The 21,053-nt window shown below is 35.5% G+C and overlaps 1 non-coding gene and 1 pseudogene across 1 annotated transcript; both read left to right on the forward strand.

The window, feature by feature from the left end:
- Positions 1–21,053, forward strand: part of LOC128215049 (uncharacterized) — an 89,269-nt pseudogene that overhangs the window by 53,287 nt on the left and 14,929 nt on the right.
- On the forward strand, positions 2,953–3,045 carry Trnak-uuu (transfer RNA lysine (anticodon UUU)). The gene is made up of 2 exons: positions 2,953–2,989; positions 3,010–3,045. It is a non-coding gene; the product is annotated as a tRNA-Lys (tRNA).

The following is a 21,053-nucleotide window of genomic DNA, read 5'->3' on the forward strand; positions in this document are numbered from 1 at the left end:
AAATGAACAGCATCCATTCTCGTTACTGAACGGTTATGACTATCGTGAGGATACATTACTCCATGATTCCACGCTAATTTAGTGGTCGTGTCCGGCGGCACAACATTGGAATTTCCTCTTTCAAATTAAACTTTAAACATCTGTTTCCTTCCATACTAAACATACAATGTCAATACAGCACTATAGGTTTTGTCTTAATTTGTAACAGTACAACACCGTAAAACAGTGCATTACGAACAAGTATCTCTGCTTCTGCTGTACCTCGTCACAAGATACATTTTATGGGGTTAATCTGAGAGCTGTTTATGGCATGTCGACGACTGATTTTTCAGTAGTTATTTTTATCATTTCTTTCGCCATTTTCGTTTTATGACTCCGTGGGTTTGAATTGCCAGAACGTATGTTTAAAAATGAATTATTCCTGGAATCCAGGCAGTATTTTTAGTATTTCAAATTGCGTAAGGGGGTAGTGTTACAGTGTTTCATTGCGTACTTTAAGTTTAAGTAGTTATTCAGTTGCCGTGGTTTGAGTCCTCTGTCGTCGGTTCAATATGCCGTACATATTTCATGTCAGTCATTTTATAATAAATGCATCTTTTCGCAGGTATCTCACCAGTTATCGTTGACTCAGCTTAAACATGACACATCAGATATGAATGGACTTCGAAAATCTGTGTCAATGTAAATACTTGTTCAGCTTTGGATTATGGCTTTCAAGATAATAGGTTATTTCAAAAGTAATGGGAACGGGTCTTTAATGAAATCAACGAAACTTTAAAGAGTGAATTAATGCAGCTATTATGATTCATATACAAACCATGTTAACATCCAGTAAGTATGATTTGGCAATTAAAAAACATCATTATCTGTCTATCTGGGTCGACTGTGCAGAAAGAATTCGAAATAGTTTCAGGCAAATTGGCCAGTTTACATTGTTTTCTTGGATAATTGTCATTTAGAAATTTCTGTATATCAATTTAAGAGGCAGCACGATATAAAGTACATATCCAAGCGAAAGAGATCTGAAACCCTTCTTGGTATGTCCAAACCACCCTGTAAATCCCATGTCACTAGCCACAGAATCATTGGTACCATGGTATTTGTCAGCTCTGTGTGTCAGTGCTGTGTGTCAGCTCTGTGTGTCAGCGCTGTGTGTCAGCTCTGTGTGTCAGCGCTGTGTGTCAGGGCTGTGTGTCAGGGCTGTGTGTCAGGGCTGTGTGTCAGGGCTGTGTGTCAGCGCTGTGTGTCAGGGCTGTGTGTCAGGGCTATGTGTCAGGGCTGTGTTTCAGGGCTGTGTGTCAGGGCTGTGTTTCAGGGCTGTGTGTCAGGGCTGTGTTTCAGGGCTGTGTGTCAGGGCTGTGTTTCAGGGCTGTGTGTCAGGGCTGTGTGCCAGGGCTGTGTTTTTAAGTTTTGATATATAACATGAAAGAAAAAGATCGAAAGTTTATTTGATGATCCTGCCTAAAGTGTTTATGTTCGTGTGTTAACAGAAAGAGAGAGATCAATCAAAATGTTAGTGCTATTTTCTACAATGATTAACTCAATTGTTTGATCCAAATGGCCGACATGCACACTTCAGTCATTCAGTGGCGATATCTATTTGTTTTGTATAATTGTATTTTTAGTATTTCCTTGTGTCATTTTTCACATGATTTAATATGTGAAACTTGTTAAATGTTTACGGATTAAATCAAGATGTTGTTGAAAGTTGTTATTTTAAGAAGTGTCTAACGTGAGTGACCAGCTATATATACAGTCGACTCTGATGATTTGGCGGCAAAATTCATGGGACCCCATGTCACCTCTTTGAGTGTAGAAAGTCTAATGTAAGCCGGGACACTCGAAATTAACCGACATGCAAGATTTGAGAGTAAAACTACAGTGTATCTAATACTTTCTCTTCCCTTATTTACACCATATATATTGTAGCATTCGGATTTTCGAAGGGTGATCTCAAATGTTGCATCCCCTAATGTACACTCCCTTTAAAGCTTCACTCTCACCGACTGACAACTTTTTCTTATTTTTTGTCTTGGAATGAACCAATCTTTGCGAAAATATCTGGAAAACAGTATTATAATACTGGTGACAAAATATCAGATCGCAGTTTTTAATTTTGACGTTTGAATGTTGAAGGTTTGTGGCTAAAGGCGTTACTAACGCTTTAAGAAAAAATGCCCCAAATGCTACTTGGACCATTGGAGTACTACCTGACATTTTATTCAACTTCAGACTATGTTATTGAAACCCATCAGTTAACTCCGTCAACAGTGTCATTTTCATCACTGTTATGCTAAAGCTTCATTTTATTGACAGGGACGTAGCTAGGCCTCTATTCATGTGGATTCGTAATTGTGGTAGGAGGCCATGGGGCATGCCCCCACCCCCTGAAATTTATGAAAAAATGGTGCAGTCTGGTGCATTCTATGCGTTCTGGGGTGTTCGATCTTATACTGGTAAATTGAAAGTTTAAGGAAAAATCTACAAATATACCCTTTACTCGGCAGATTTTCCACCTAAAATAGCAAACCATAACTTTGGCTGAATTGTTTTATATTTTGTCAGAATGATGGATTCAGCCGTATACTTGCTACGCGCCTGATTGAGCATTGAAATACATGTAGGCCTATTGACGGTTTCTGAATTAGAACCAATGCACAGCATCTACTGTACTGTATCTATTTCATTGTTTTGAACTTGTAAAAAAAGAAGGCAATAAGCTGCAACATGCATACTTTTGATTTATTTTTGTAATCGCGCGGACCTATACTGGTAAACCGTTTTCAATAAATAGGTCCGTAGTAATGTACAACTTTTAGCACAAGCGACTGTTTAAACAACCAATCAGATGGCTCAATTTCATACGTCATATCTTAATATAGAAACAGTATTGGAAAAGCTGCTATCCGCTATACTCCGATTATAATCCGCATTTGATAGCCCGCTGTCAGTGCCCGGCTAGCTCAGTCGGTAGAGCATCAGACTTTTAGGGCTGATCATAACTCAGACATCTGAGGGTCGAGGGTTCGAGTCCCTCGTTGGGCGCAGTTTTTTTCCTTTACTTTTTGTTATTTTAAATTAATTGACGACCCAACTTAAACTATAATAAAATGAATGCAAGGACGGAAAGAGAAATACTTTTAAAAAATAGCTCATATATATAAAACAATTACTATCAAAATCATTCTAAAGTTTGAAAATTCAATTCAGGGATGATGATTGAATGCGTAGATTATAGGCGTTTTGTAATTTGTAATAAAAATTATCCCGTGTATCCAGTGTTATTGTCATCGAAAATGTTTTGAATCATTTAACGCAATAAATGTAGCTGTTTTCTCAAGGCTGCAATATAAATATGATGAAACCCACTATGCAGTGTCGGTTGCATTGGGAACTATAACACAATGACGACAACAACAACAACAACAACAACAATTGTGGTAAATATCTTATTTGATAAATCGTTTTTTTTTTAAATCAAATCTTAAGACTTAACACTGAAACCGCATTAAAGCTACGTGAAACCTGACAAATTTATTTTAATGACAACTGACCGCATTGACGTAAACCGTTTGGTACGACATTGTGTAACATTTGCTAACGTTTACATGTTAAGTCAACAGATTAAAAGGACAGATAATTAAAACCCCTTCAAACGGTTTTAAAATGTCTCTGAAACATTTAACCTATTTGGGTTCTTCAAAGCATTATTCTATACTGAATAAATATTTAAATGTCAGGCATTCGTAAAAGGTAAATATTTTGCCCCGACCCATGATTAAGTCTCATGATATTTAGACGACCGGAAAGAAAATCGAGATGTCACCTAATACTCTGAAGTACTTGAATAATGATATAAAATTGAAATTTGAACATATTTGTGGTTGAGATCACAGTAACGAGTTAGCCCTATTGACTAACAAATGCCAGAATACCATTAAACGAGACTTGACCGTACAGGTCTGCCGAGATTTGCAGATTTAAATGCCCAGGTGACCTTGCTTAGATCAAGTCACTCTAAGACTGTGTTCTGCAAATGTTGACCAGAGCTGAGTCATAGATTAGTATATAAGTACACATTTTTAAGATAACATACTGCAGATACCCTTAAGTGACTAAGCGCAACATTTATTTTAAATACCAGTGATTCACATAATTAAAGGAAAACGGTTGAAAATGTAGTAATAAAACAACACAATCTAATGATAATACTCTTGTTTTATATCATCACCTAGCCATCAAATCTGCCATACTTAAACGTTAGAGTTGCAATGGTTCATACAGAGGCGCGCAGCTGTATGCTCATTTTGCAAGATAGTGTACGACAAAGTCTAGTCCTCTTTATTCGAAAATCTTGAGATTATTTGAAGTGCAGAAACGTTTACATATACTTAATAATAGGATGAGGATTACACCAGAGTACTGTTTTACAAAGCAGAGAAAATTATGCTTATGTTTGCTTTCCTGAATATAACATAATTTATCCTTTCTGATATATACCAACATGGGTGTTTCTGACTTCTTAAATCGGTCCGTTTTTGTGCAATTACGGCGTTTTTATTCATTGTTTTTTCCCATTGTGGTGATCCGAAGTGCAAATTGTGTTCTTTAAATGATTTGTCAGCTAACAATTAAGCATGATACCAATTAAACTGCACACTGTTCTACTTATGTATCATTGGCATTCATTGCATTCACTGCTATTAACCCATCAGCCGCTATTTAAATGACACACATAGCTTAACATTACTAAACCTCGTAGTGATAAATTAACCCAACGATAATAAAATAGCAATAAGAAAAGTAATTATTTTCAAATTAAACAAAGTTTCACAAAACAGGTGCTTTCAGTTTTTTTCTGTTTTGCAGAACGTAAAATACTGTGGACTAACTTTATGTAAAGTGTTCAATTAGTTATTTGTTGCATTTAGATAATGTTGTGAAACACACATGTATTTAAGAATAAAACGTATAAGAACAGAACAGAATGTTCATTTTCTTATGCATATACAGCATATCGATAAATCTATAGAAAGTTTAAGTATTACATCAAGAAATGTACAAATAAAAAAAACGATAATGAATGCATGTACAAAGTTAACGAAAACATTCAAGTCAGTGCATGAAAGTAAACCTACTTTAACTTGAATGCCACGTACGTATACTTAAGGTCAATAGACACGGAAATATTAGTAGTGTAACTAGTATGTATCATCAAAGTTAGCAAAATGGCAGAATGCAAAAAAATGGACATTTATATATTAAAACCTGAGGCTAAAACATAAACCACAGTGAAATGAGTAAGGCAAAAAGAACGTGTACTTTTAAAGGAACAAATTCATCTTAAACATTACCATACATCCATTTACTCGAGGTTTATTTAACCATGCAAAAATTCATTCTAGACAGCTCGATGATTCATTAATGCTGACACAGTAGTCACTAGACGAGGTGCAAACTTCCGAAGTTGGTGTCTTCCCCTTGACCTACATAATGTAACAAATCGTGGGGTTAGAGCCACAATATTCGAAGTTGCATTGAAACTATATATATATTGTGCATTTTTGCATTAACCGCACGCAAAAGAGGTGGAACAAGTGGGTCTCCCTGCTTGACTCCCCGCAGAGTCACGGGTGACAAATACACATGGTATTCAAACCTTTTTTTCCTGTTGAAAAGCGAACTATTTGCTAAATATTTACGGCCTGCTTTCTGATATTGTAACAGAGAGTATTGTGTACTGCAAACTTTCATTTAATTGTAAAAAAAGTTGTTTGTATTCTTCCTTAAGCCTGTCGACACGAAGTCTGCGGTCTGAATTCAGAGTGATACTGTTTTTTCACTAAAATGTTAACATTACGTGAGTGTTGTTAATATGTTTATTTATGTCAGGTTAGTCTTCATGATGTTTTTTTTCCAGGTACTGATTTATTATGCTTGTTCACAGTTTGCTTTGATTTGAATTTCCTAGTTTTTTTTTTGTCAGATTAATTGCTTTTATAGGACTATTAAATATGTATTTAATGCATATCAGTGTACATATTTGACTAATGTAATTTAGTTTTTTCAGTGCAGTCAAGCTAAACACGGAATAGATAGAAAATAAACTACTTATTATTCAATAGCTTATTTATTCGGGGCACCGTGACACTTTCCATTTATTTTAAATCTGTCAAAAATTTTCATCATACAACTTATTTTATACGACCTTGATTAAATTACCTCCTTCAGAACCACCTCGAAAAGGTGGTCCATGAATTGCTTCTTGTTCCCGCTCCTATCCAAGTGCCAATTTTTCCAAAAAATATTATAATTGCTGACAATCATATAAGATCAAGAACATGACACTATTTTAAAGCAATTGATGTCTTTCTATTTACTTTCGAAATAATATTTATCTACTTAATTTTATGGAACGTTTCACCTTTTGCGACCCTCATTTTAGATTCTTGATATTGAAATTTTACTTAATTATATGGTGGCAATTTAGTTTGATATTTCTCAATAACTTTTATCAATCGTTTTTATTGTAGACCTATAGACTTTATTCTTCAGAATATTGCGACAATTTAATAGTTATACGATTAACATGTGTTTACTTATCAAATGCCTTTTCAAAGTCTGTAAATGTAATTTTGTATCATTCTATTTATCCTTTTCGATATCTCAGCTAGGTTCAGATTAAAGTCAATATTTAAAGCCCCCGCGCCGTTCTATGACATTAGAAAATCCTTTGTAAAGAAAGATAATTGAAAGGACAATAATTGTCAGCATGATATAAATGATTCATTATCTGATCGCGATAATCTATTCAAAACTTTCTCTTAAAATCTTGCCCAATTACATGTTTTCTTATATTCCATAGAGCCAAAATACCGAGACTACCTGAATGTTTTACATTTTCTGTTAATCTTTTAAAGTCTTCAAGTGTTTAGGCAAACATAATTTAATTTCAAGAGCGTGAAACTATGCAAAGGGGTTTTTAAATTATGTTTCATTTTTGTCTTTGATATCAGAAGTATCCGCCGCGTCAGTTTGCATTAATTCCGTGACCGAGATGTCATTTCCATGACTAACAAAGTCACAAGTTCAGTCATTTACATACATCTTATACCTTTCTTTGGCTAGTATTCTATGTGCGGGTTAAACACATTATAAGCTGCGCGTTTTTTAATGGGCAAAAGAATGATCAGTTCTCAAACTTGTGCAATATTTAGCGCACGTTCTGGTGCTCATGCTAGATTGAAGGATTTTGTCTTGTCTTTACTATTTAAAATGTTCTTCAGTGTAACCTACCAAGCATGCACACATTGAGTGGGTTCGAAATATTTGATTGTGTTAATTGACCGTCTTTGCTAGATTTTCACAATAAGATCACGTTTTATTGCTTAACTTCCGTATTTGGTTTTGACGTTATTTCGTCTGATTGCTGTTGACATTTATAAATTGTAATTCGGTACCTTCTTATCATCAATGGATGTTATCCGGTGGTTTACAAGTTAAAGATCAAAAATGAAATTAATAAATGTGTCAGCAATGGTAAATGAACAACCATTTACCAAGACGACGATGGAAATGCGTTTATCAGAGAGTCAAATGATCAAAGATTACATTCAGCTAAAGCGCTTCATAATTAAGTATGCGTTTGTAAATTAGAAAGTAATGTTCCGAATATAGATAGAGATCATGATACAGATCATGGTATCAATCAGAGTTACGTAATCATTAATTGTATCACTATTTAAGTGTTAAGGTTTGAAAAAAATGCTGAGTGTGCAGAAACTAAGCACAACTATTCCTTGTCATATTAACCTGCTGACTGGATGGTTGGAAAATCGGGTCAGTTATGTATAATCCCTCGCCATGTTGGTGACGAAGGTAATAAAGATTACATCAAGGAATTTTTATCTCCATTTAAGACTGACTTTGATTATCTATACGATAGTGAAATCTTGATACGATCTTTCTTGAAGTCATTCAATTAAAATGAAAATAATGACCATTTAGTAAGTGAACACAACGGGGAGGAGCTGGCTTTAGTGCTATAGTGGACTCAGCTAGCATAAAACATGTTTCTATAGGTTTTAGCGGATTTAGGATGACCATGACTTGCGCTTTGAAGTCGAACTTATCAATTTGAGGTGCAAGGGAGGCTAGCGATATTCATTGATTTACGATCAACTTCTAAATGTTTGCTTTTAAAACAGTTTAAACGCTTTATTAGTAAAATGTTCGTTTAAATGCAAATTAGTATTGTTTTTTCAAATAGCTTAAGCAATCAGAGAGACAGTTGTTAGTGCAAATAGGTAGAAATGGCTTCTTGCCTCACCATGTCAAGTCACACTGTTTGCATTTGTCTTCACTAGGCTATGTTATAGATTTTAACTATTTTGTTTACGTCTGTTTGGTATGCTTCAAAAGTCATGACAGTTTTGTGCTTGTCTGAAACGGAATCTTTGACATTTTAGTACTGAATTCACAGATTGCATAATGATAAAAAATATCGCAATGACTCAGATGTGTATGCTACATTTAACCCCGACTTTTACTTACCGTTGTACGATTGCTTTAGACTATAAATCCGTTTTGACATATGTAATCTATTGAAGAAACAATTTTGGATTTTGGTAGACTTAGTTACGTGAGGTATAACGCATGCTTTATGATCGTGTTGATAACGGGATTATAATTTATACTTGCAAGATTTAATGAAAATATTTCAATTAAACCTGGTCTTTATTTATTCTTTAAATTTTATTGTTGATACTGTCTGAAAACAGTTTTTGCCGCTTTACCTCGATTCGTTTTCATTAACATTGGCAAGTAGCTTTAAGCCTCTTAAGTGCCACTCGTGAGGGATCGAAATGGTAAGGCAGGGATAAGTTAAATTGACAATATTTTATGACACAGATTTTAATGAATAGTCGTTTGTATTGCGGCAATTCTAATAATAATTCATGAAATATGTTGCAACATAAGAAAGGCGACAGTGTGTCACTAGGTTGTTTTTTTACTTTACAGTTTGCTACTGAAATCCTCAATAATTTTCTAAGGCGGACACTTAACTCTCCTTATAACTGAACGTACTTACCAATTATTTACAGTTGATATGATGAATAAAGTTCAGCCTGTGGTTTGAATGATTTATTTATTTCGACGGTACAGGTGTCAACAACGATATTGTTTTATATTAAATGGTAAAAAATCATCAGGGCTGGGCTTAATTCATGAAATATATAAACATGATTATTATCCACTTGGATAATGGACTGTGCCATACATTTCCCTTTAAATTCTTTCAAACATTTAATGTTGGTCTATGTAGACTATATAATTTGAATATGACTTACACTAAAATCCGTATTTTTGCTTAATCACCAAGGGGGTATTTTGTTTAAATAAACATGAGAGATCGCGTAACTTATTGAAAATGCCTTATCATGGCAGTACTTATTGAAACTGTGACCTCTGTATGCACGAATTATAGTGTCATTTTAGATGCGGTTTTAAGGTGAATTCACTCAGACTTTATTTATCATGCTTTATTTTACCTTTAAATATCAGGACTTGTAGTTTCCACTTAAGTCATGTTATCAGGGTAACTCGTCGACTCATCAAACGATTAATTTAGATGTTTGTTTGCTTAATTTACTGCATGTTTAAGAACTCGTAAACAGTCTGAAGAAGCTTAATGATCTGTATAAAACATAAATCACAATACTGTTCACATTGAGTGTCTAGATTAGGATTATTATTAGGTATAGGTTATAATTTACAGTTTTATTCGCATTGTGAAACCTATTTACCTCATACTTTGATATACAACATTTTGGTCTGAACTTATCCAGAGCAGGTTAAACTTATATAAAACTTTCTGCCTTCGTCGGCAAATCTTGGGCGAGGGTTGTGTTTATTTGTGGTTATGTCATATATGCGTAATATATGGTGATGTTAATATTTCGGTTATTTATTACAACTGAACGATGCACCTGTGTCCTTACATTAGATACAAATAAACGGTACATATCTCTTTACCTATTCCGGTATTGATTATAGTACAGCACATTTTTCTCTTCATATCAGAGATCCAGATATCTATGTTGGTCTAGCTTATACAGAAAGGCAATTGTTTGTTCCAGTGTAAGATCACAGTATATGAATGGCGTAGCCACGAGTACAACATTCACTTTTGGTGTTCACGATGTGAACTATTTTTACGATCATGCACTTTTTTCAGAAAAACGCTCCCAATTGCATTCGAAAGGAACGTCATTTGGGAAATGACGTCGTTGAAATTGTGTCCCAGTTAGTGACGGACGTGAGAATGGGCTCAAATTTCAGACGGTGTAAAATATCAAATTGTGTATTTCTTTATAACATGTGACATTGTTGCTTTTATGATCTTATATGCGGACTGTTGTACTCTAAAAGTTCAAAAATATCAAATTGATATTCACACTGTTTCAAACAGTGAAATATCAGTTTTTTTTCACTGATAAATCTGAAAGCGTATAATAAATCAGAGATGCAGCGAAACACGACGTGTACGTGTACTTTCACGTGTAGCTATATGTACGTGCAAACGTTGCTGTTGAGTTTTAAAGTCGTTTGCGAAAATTGTATTTGTAGGCTCAGTAATCACTTTCCTCCTGCTATCGTGCATGCCATTCCAAACGTGAACAGTGTTTTCACACCTTGATGAGGTATCGTACAGATACTTTTTTGAAGCCCTATCTAACAGTGCATATACTCTACGTGTTTTCCTGCATATCATAACGCCTTTGATTTTAACTTTTAACAAATATATATTTAAACCCACGATTTTTTTCATAAGGTTATTTGGTCTTTTAACAATATACATTCGTCGTTTGTTTCACAGTAGATTATTAATACAAAATGTAAATATTTATAAGCATTTAATCTACGTTTCAAAATTTGAAAACAGGTGCAGGATTCACTCAAACAGACATCTAAGCGGAATGCAAGAATGGCGTTGATAAAAACAGTTAATATAAATTATAGTTTGATAATCGTTTGATGACAAATTCAAAACATATTTTCACCATCTATGCCCTCAAAGTCTTGACAAACGACTCAACCCGAAAAGCCTAATAGATAACCAAACTGCCACCTGATAACTGATAAATTGTCCTGTAATTCGATGTGAAATTAAACGATTAAGTACAGCTCAAGGAGATGAAAGTATGTAAGGGCTTTAAACCGCACATTATAAAATCATAGGAAGATTGTTTATAAAATCACTAAAAATGTTAATACGATTGATAGCGGTGTATCAGAACAACTTTGATCTGGTGGCCAAGCTCGGAGGTGGCAACCGCAGAGGGGAGTATTACTGTGACCCCATGCAGCCTTGTCAACTGGCGGTATCCAGGTGTTCCATCGTGTGCAGGCCTTGCTCAACCAGGACTTCCTTTAAAGGAAAAGAAGTGATGTATATATAAATTATATATCTAATCAACATCTTTGTGTTAAATCGGTTATCTTCATCAGAACCTTACGACCGAGTCAACAGTCAGAAGAGCGCATCCATTTGCTTTCTCCTCAATTAAAAACATACCATTTCATATTTGTTTTAAACCTATAAGGATACACCCGCCCTATAATCTTGTCCTTGCTCAACAGGGGTTTTCTTTAAGGAAATGAAATGTTATACCCTTAACTTGTAATCTAGATGTGTGTTTACCGGTGTGACGTTTCATTCAAGTTGACTTATCAGAAGCCTTGGACCCGACCTGCTTATTTTCCTTCTTCCTGTTTTTAAGAAGGATCTTTTTTATGTTTGAAACAGGAGCCCTTTAAGCGTCTTCATCTACGATGGTTAGGTCAGGTAATGAAATGAGCGGCTTACGAATATTTGTATTTGTTATGCCCCTTGTTTTTGTGGGAAGCATATAGAGTTACTCTTGTCCGCCCGTTTTCACGTGTGTCCGTCCCGAAACCTTGTGTGTCGAACTCCTCTTACACCGTTTGACAGATATGCCTAAAACGTCAATAGGCATTATGTATAAATGCCGCTGGAGGAAGGATTTTGTGTTGCATAATAATTATGGCCTTTTCCTTTTGTAATGTCTTTCTCTATATAGAGTATATTTAAAGGATAATGTATGCACCATTTGCCGTGTTTGCATTCAACTTTCTGGGATAATCAATGATGACGGAGAAATGATTTTGTGCTGCGTCCATAATAACCAGTATCGTATTTTTTTTGTTCTTATGTAGCGTATTGTTAAACCTTTTGTGTGTCGAACTCCTCATAAACCCGTAATAGGATGATAAAGCAACTTGTGCTGTTGAATTATGGCCCTTTGTTATTTCTTTTCTCCTTATAAAGTATAGACTATAGTTGACACATACTGGGAATTTTTGAAATCCTCTAATTCCACTTACAAGATAAGGAGGCTTTGCTTTAAACTGTCATATATGATCCATCTCATGTGCCATTTACCGGTATTTTGTTCGATTCCCGGCCCTGGCGCATGTGAGTTTGGTTTGTGGTCACCAAGTCGGGCACGTGGGTTTGTTCCGGGGTACTCACGTATTGCCCACAACACAAGACCACACTCTCGCATAACATAATCTCTAATTTAATGTTGTGATAATTTGTTTAACAATCGCTCCAAAAAATAAATTTAAACTAATGTTCCGGAAGAGATGGATTGTTGTGCTGCTTCAATTACGACCAGAAGTATAGCCATTTGTTACAAGAGAAGTGAAAAAAAATGCTTTGAGTCGAACTCTCACCTTTTGAAGGATTTGCTTCAAACATTCACAGATGGCCAGGCATCAAGGTGTGCAGTTGATCGGGAAGGAACGGTTTTGTGCTGGGTTCATTTTGTGTAGAATTATGTCCCTTCTATCTTTAAAGGGTATAATGAAAACAAATGCGTATGTTGAAATCCTCATTCACCTTTCAGGACAACAGATTATCAAGCAGTATGTGCTAATTATTGTAAGGAAAGAGTTGTAGCTGCAAAGATTTTGACCAGAATTATGGCTGTTGATGTTTCTCTATTATTACTAATATTGCTTAATGTGAAAACATTATATGTGTCGAATACGAATCCTTATTTACATTTTATCGCACGTACTATGACACAACTTACTTGCAAAAGGGCATTTATGTGACAAATACATTATTACGGGAGCATCCGTGTCATATGCCACTTCTAGTTTATCTTGAACCAATAGTAATTAATTTATATTATTATTTATATCAATTTTAATAGGTCGAAAGCTTTTGCAGTTAAAGACGTCCTTCGCCATGAATATACAGGATTTTCTTTAATAGTGGCGTTAAATAGCTTTGGTTGAAATAGTTTGTTTATTGTATCCCGAAACATACACGACTACTGCTGAGGCGTCCGTCCTGAGGCCGCACTACCCAATGACGTGTGTATCGGCCCAGAGTACTTACCGGAATATTAGGGATCTTATTTTATATGGCTATAATCTTCGACGGAATACCGCAGGTATCATGCTGTAAGCGCCGTCGGCATTCAGTCCCTAATCTCGCTTTCTCCTGCCTAGACTATGATGTATGTGCACGGGTATGCCCGTGTTAATAAAGCGACATTTATCACAAGGGTAGGTATTCCCCCATTGACAGTTCGTCCGGCTTGGAGATCTCTCTAAGCTTCTCGCTATTCATCAGTTTCTATTATCGTGGCCCTCTGATAGTTGCTCGGGGCCATTCTGTCATCAAAGTAAACCTTCGGCTGTTTTATGTAGAAAATCAGTTTCAATCTCATTGCCGTAGTCGTGTACCTCTTAGGCCTGATGTCAGATTGTCTAAACAAGGGATTACCTTTTTTTGATTTGTGGGTCGGTTCTGCATTTGTAATACTTACAAGAATTTAAAGAGGTTTATTTAAAAAGATATCGTTCAGTGTCTATTAATTTGCGTAATGCCGAACGTCTGGGGATATTACCCTCATTCTTTGGTGCTGCTTATATTCGCCACGTGGTTTTGTGCTTCTTATTCTAATAACTTGGTTGGCACTTGATACTTGGCTAATAAGTGGATATTTACAAAGTCTACCCCATGGCGAGTATTAAAGTAATCTAGAGCGGCATTCACTTTATAGTATTTCCACCTGTATGTGCGAGCGCGATCTGTGACCATTTGGCCTACCACTAATGCAAGTTAAAACGTTCTGTGCGACACTTGCGATTATTAAAGTTTTGATGAGCAATAATAAATAGTTCAATAAATTTGTTTACGTTATCCTATTATCTATCTGGCGTTGTTTTTTTTTTTGTTTTTTTTTTATCTCGGTGCATGCATGCATTAATATTTGAACTAGTTCTTCTTTTTCTGATGCTGCTGCTTTTGCTATGTTAATGCTACTGTTACTGCTGCTACTCGTGCGAAGAAGTAAAATCATTAAAAGCTACTGTTTTTCACATATATCATAAGGGATAAACAGGCATTATTGACACAATCTCCGTTATATACTGTTAAACGATACGATTTACCGTCCGAGCAGTTATGTAGACCACTGATTGATTTTGACTATTTTAGTAGAATCTTGCAGTTGTAGCCGATGATGACCAAAACGAAACAGCAGAGTTCCCCCACTGAGGTCTAGGATTAGTTTTTTTTTTATTCTGCAATATGTTTGGATAAGAACACCATCAAGCAATCAAGCGCACCTTTTAGCGACCAATTACTTTCACTGTCAGTATAGTCATTTAATTAATGATTACTTCTATGTCACACAGCACATTGAAATGTATGTTTCTCTCATAAGTCTTCTTTGAATAACATAACATTATAATCTTTAAAACAATCGACCGGTCGTTCAATGTGAGTTTATCTAGTCAATATATCAATTGTAACAGCAATGTCATTGTAACAGATAGTAGACTGGTAGACAGTGAGGAAGACCACTCGACAGCAGACGAATGGCAAGAGGTCGAAGATATGGTCCAATATATACAGGCAATAGCACTTTGGGACGACAAGCACGCTCCAGGCATCGCAAGGAAAGTGCATCTGGTCACACTCCTACCTTGATTTTAATTCACTTTTGCACTTAGCTAAACAATCGGTCTGTCTGATGTCGCAGTTGAAATGTCAAAATAAATAGCTCGGCAGTTGAAGGACAAGAGCCTTGGATATGAACGTCATTGGTTCACTTGAAATTGATTCAAGTGCAATTAGAGCTCGTGGCAAGATCTATTAAGGGAAGGCATTTCTAGTTATGTTTGTCTTTAATATTGTTCGAGTGTTTGTGAAAGCATAAAATGAGCTTCAGCCGTATTATTGTAATAAGTAAAAGAAGGATTTTAAATGCCAACTGCAGTAAACTTAAGAACACTTGTAGCTCTCTCAAACGACTTTTTTCATGGGCAATATCGTTCAAAGAGCGATTTTACATTCAAATTTTATTTCGTCTCTGGAATGTAAATATTATCCACTATTCCATTGATGCCTTTTGATATTATCATGCATATTTTCAATGCATATTTGACACCCGCTTACTCATAATAGGTATTAGTTATTTGGTTTGTTTTTTTGCAAATGGAATACCTAAATGATACTGTCATCATCCTCAAAACGATGTATAACTGATGATTATTTCCTAAAACGTAAATCATTCTTATCTTTTCAAGCGGACATTTTCTAACTTAACATGACATCACATCGTTTGATCTCGACTTATGATTTACTTATTAACCTTTTTAGCGGTTTGTTGTTTGTATTGAAATATGTGAATTATTTTCTATGTCTGTAAAAGATATCATCTATCACATTTGGTGATGCACCCTTGCTTAACGCTGTGATCAAACCGCACCCATTTAATATAAACAGAATTAATTAAATACGAAGACAGAAAATAGGTACAAAATATAATATCAAAACTAATAAAAGGTGTTTTTCCCCCGTTTTGTTCATGTAGCTCTTAACTGTCGATCAATAGATTACTGATAAGCCCGGCTATGAAAGGTGTCTGCCTTTTTTTTAAATCATCTTGACTCATATTTCCATAGTACATTGGTACATACGATTAAAAATGCGATGAATTGCAAAACCTAATTGCCTTTTAGAAGATCCTATTACGCGTGCATGCATCTTTCGTAACTTGAATATTTTTTTAATAAAACACATGGGTGGCAACACACCAACAATTAATTAAAGTTACCAAATGAATGGTTCGTTAGCGAGGGTGTTTTATTAATTTTTCTACGAAAAAATCTGTATATCATAGCAGCGACTGTTTACTCGACCTTTTGATGGTCAAAGGGAGACTATGTTAAATCACGTTCACTGTAAATTAAGTAAATCAATGGGTATCGAATTTGATTTATGGCGACACCTTTCAACAGACACCAGCTGCTGGTTTTACGTATTTTTGGCGCTTCCGTTTTTTTTCACGCCGTGTCCACCACAATAAACCTGCCAAGATAACGTCTGCCATTCTAATTAGAACGTTAATTACCGGTCATTTGTAACATTTCCAGCGGCCAGTGCATCTACACTGTGGAGGGTCAAATCTCAATACTAGCACTAATGAAATGACCAGGTTAACTTATTAAAGTCCAATTTTAAGCTATTCCACCCCTTTCCAACTTGCAGTAAATGAATTTAAGATGTCTACTCAGGTAGAAAATTAACTTTTTATACAGTGGTCATTTTGAAATTGGTAAATACCAGAACTGTTCACGGGTGTAAAATGATGGTAGTTGACCACCGTGTAAAGCAGTCATTCCCACCTGTAATTAACCCGTGACCTTGGCTGAACCCGCCGTTATTTATGTTGTTCTTGACCATAACCCAGCCGAAAACTATTTTAATGTTCTACCTGATAGCTGATACAGACATTTTTGCAAATTATCCTCATTTCACCCTAAGAAAAGAAACCTACCTTGGATTCTGAGTAATCATATCTTATTTCAACAACAATTAACTTTAAGGACTGTAAGGTCAATGTTTCTGTAATTGTAGCTAATAAGCTTTTAGAAGGCCAAGTCAAACGCTGTCTGATGTCGCAGTTGAAATGTCAAAATAAATACCTAGGCAGTTGAAGGACAACAGCCTTGGTTATGAACGTCATTGGTTCACTTGAAATTGTTTGTTTCTAGATGAAGATCAGTAAGGCAATGAAACAGTGCGATGCAAGTTGGCGTTTATTTAAAAAATGCAAATCAGCAGTTATTAATGGCGGTTTGGCTTATCAACAATGTAGTGCGTTCAGTTTATATTAAAGAATCAAATGAATTTCGAACTTCAATAAACAGATATAGGCTGTCACCTTAAGGTTTCAATCTTTTCATTATTAGCTGATATATATCTATTATATACCAAGATACCAAACTGTATATGTGTTGCTGTGATTATTTGGTGGTCCATCTATAGATAAACTGTGGGGATATACTAGAATTTGCTTTTAAACTTTCTAAAACAGTGATAAAGGGTATTGAAACGTCCAAACAAGGTATATACGTTCGTTTGACGACTGTATTTAGGGCTTATTGCTCAGCTACCGATGTAAGGCATAGAAAAAGTTGAAAAGTTGAGCTATTGTTCGATATGATATAGATCTGACATTTGCCGGGAGTTTATATAGGCAAATTGTTACTTATTGTACTGCCACTATGAATGATAATGAATCGGCTTGAGCCAAGAGTAAACACATGAATAAAGCCTTAGTCATTTTATTCAATTTGAAATTCCAAATACTCACAAAGTCCTTATTGAAAACGTGTACCCTGCAAAGCATTCCTGTTAGTTTTTTTGCAAGGAATACAATGCTACAGGAAAATTGCACCCAAGATAAAATGCTCATTAAGTTCCTTTAGTACTAATATTTGTTGTTGATTAGAAATGCAAGTATTGCTTATTCAGCATTTTTCACAACTTTTAAGTTAACTCCCTTGTTTCGCATGGGATTGGGTGTATTAATTGAATGACCACTTCGCTACTTTAATGTCATTATTTCTCTACATCAATTCATGTATAAATCTGACCTCAGCCGATTACAGTGGTCAAAACAGCGGTCAGAGAAATAACAGGCTTGATGAGAGTGACTAGTGGGCGGTCATTAACAAAAGCTGATAGTTAGTGATTGAAAAAAAAACATCTAAAATTATAGACTGGAAAAGCTGCCTGTATCGGGTTTATATTAGTAGTTGTGTATCAATCCCTGGCTTGGCGGGCCACCGCTGGTTCGCTTACTTTCGGCTGTGAATAACTAAAAGGTGCACTCTTACTCCCAAATAAGATTTACAACAATTAATACAATTGTTTTAATATACCAAAAAGGATGATATTTGTCGAAAACAATTATGGATCTTATGAAGGGGACCGAGTTTAACAAATGAAAGAAAGGTGCAGAAAACACGGCATTTTTACCTTATACGATGATAGAAAATCACAGTAAATCTTTTAGCACTCACCAATCATTTAATATGATTACGATTTCATCTTTTAAATACACTGTTACACTATTGTTATCAGTAATTAATACTTTCCATAAATGCATTATTTAGAAAGTAGTTAAGGGCTTATCATTCAAAATTATGTTTGTTATACATGTGTATGTATTGATTTTTTAAAAAGAGTATCTCTTTAACCTAGTGTGAACTGACTGAACATAATTAACTGCTCTGTGAACCTTTACATCACCTGTCTTACGTTATTAAAACATTATTTAACTGAACGAATAATGATAAACTAACATTATATAGATTTTTTTTTCTAATTCGTAAACCACGCAGTCCCTTCACGATGGATGCTTTTCAAAGACATGTTAATGTCAGAGCAATAAAACTCAAAAACCACTCTTGCCAAAACCCCACAAAAATGTTCATGGATGGTAATTCAAAAATAGTTAACCCCTGGACGCCAGTTGCCATGTATACGAGGCGAGGTTCTGAACTCTGGGATGGGCATTTAATGAGGCGGTGTGGCTGAGCTAATGTCCTCTATGGGCCGTCATTATCCCCTGTCCCGGCTCGGGGTCGGTCTGATGGTGTTCCCAGACATGGCCGAGGTCTGACCGGCCTGTAATCAGGGTCAGAGAGGAGGTTAATTTGTATATCAGGTAAATAGGTGAAAAATAACTTTTCAACTTATAATATATTAGACTTGTTGTTTGCTTATTGTCTGATTTATAAATATTTAATTAAGTTTGCATTACAATATAGTATACTTGGCTTCGTAAAGAGTATTATTTTAAGTTGTTTTTTTATGACGGTACCCTTGATTATTCAGGTTAACACGAACCTGTAGTTTGTAGTTTAGGTAAATTTAAAGCTGCATAGGTGTGGGTCAGTTTTTCGGAATATTCTGTAGTTTTATTTGACAGCCAAGAAAATAAAAAATCAAAAATTCATGGCATACACAAGAACAATTCAGATTTTGCCATCATCGTATCACAGTGTATGCATTATGATTTAGCCCCTGATTGTCTTTTCACAGAGTGATTTGATTCTGCCAGTGTCACAAGAAAGTCATAAGTTATACGACCAGTAGATCACCTCTAATCTGAGAATACCAAACATGCTAGCACTTTACTGGGATTTGTCTCAAACGGTCTTCAGTCATCCCTGGTGTCAACTCTCAACGTCTAGTGTGTCCTTAAACCGCTAAACAAACGTGTCGCTCTTGAATGAAATGTGAATTTAAAACATCCTTCACCACCAGCGACATGGCTGATCACCCTGGCCGGATGTCAAGTAGAGATTAAGGGATAAGGAGAGGGAATGACAGGTGAAGGGGCCAATGATAGGGTCATATCCGGGCTATTGTTAGGGCTCTAGGGCTCTCCTGTAGACCCGGATATCGTGAGTGTCAAAATAAAGGCTGTGTATTCCGAGTTTTGGTTGGTGCCCCAAATCAGGTCATATTTGGAAAAATAATATATTTTAAGCCGATTTACGTGTTTGTAAACAAGTTTTAATTGCACACTCATGACCGATCTTGTATCACCGATTGGCGAACGGGTTCCGGTTGTACTTCCTGTTAGATTGTCGATAGGGACCATTAAGGGCGGTTATATCCTTGTGGCTTCTTATAAGAAACAGTTAACTTTTGAATGCCCAGTTGTTTAAATTTCATAAGAGCTGGAGTGAAAACAAATTCAACACGCAACTATATGACCTTGGTCCTCTCTGTGTACGTACGAATTACTAAATGGCTTCCACGAAGGATACGACCGATGCTTCCTGCTTTGGTAAAATCAAATGCTGTCACAGAAGAAAGCATGTCTTTAATTAGTATATACACATTATTTTCCAATTACAGTTTTTCACCTGTTGGTTTTAACCATTAAATGTATTCAGAAATGAAAACCATTCAGACACCAGTTGTTTATAGGGTCCTAAATTCCGTTCCGTCAAATCAAGGGGCACTGAAAGAAATCTTCCAAGATATGTTTGTTGATATAACAGTAAATCAAGAAAAATGTTAATACGAAGCAGATGTCTGGTGAATATAAGTTTTGAAATGTATACCCTGGTAACAACTGTGCTGAACACATTTTAATGACTTTGATGCTTAGGAGACACGGTTAAGAATTGTCTGGTCGTAAAATGTATATACTTTAATACACCGCGAGCTTAATGCTTTTCACGTGTGATGTTGAGTGGCTTTGACTCTGATGAAACTAGACATTAAAGTAACGAAAATGTGTAAACCGCAAAGGACCACCTAAATCGTTCACAGGCCGCTGACTCATAGTTTGACCTATATTTCGTACGTTATCTAAAAACTAAAAAGACACAGAATCAGATCCATTTCGCGATAAATAACTACTAATAAAATCATCTTGGTATTAAAACATTGGTGTTAGCTTGAAACTCTATATGTTTTATTCAAATCAATGCATCTTCATATTGCATGTGCACTTAATCATTGCCAGGAGATTACACTTCTATTAGAAAAGCATATATATTCTTTATCATAATGACATATTTTATTTTATATCATTCCTTCAATTTATCTCCAGAGACCTGAAGATGGAGAACATTCTGCTGGACGGTCCGCACAAGAACATCAAAGTCATTGGTGAGTAGCTGACAGTTAATGG

This window comes from Mya arenaria, chromosome 13 (genome assembly GCF_026914265.1).
Source record: "Mya arenaria isolate MELC-2E11 chromosome 13, ASM2691426v1".
NCBI classification, from domain to species: Eukaryota; Metazoa; Mollusca; class Bivalvia; order Myida; family Myidae; genus Mya; species Mya arenaria.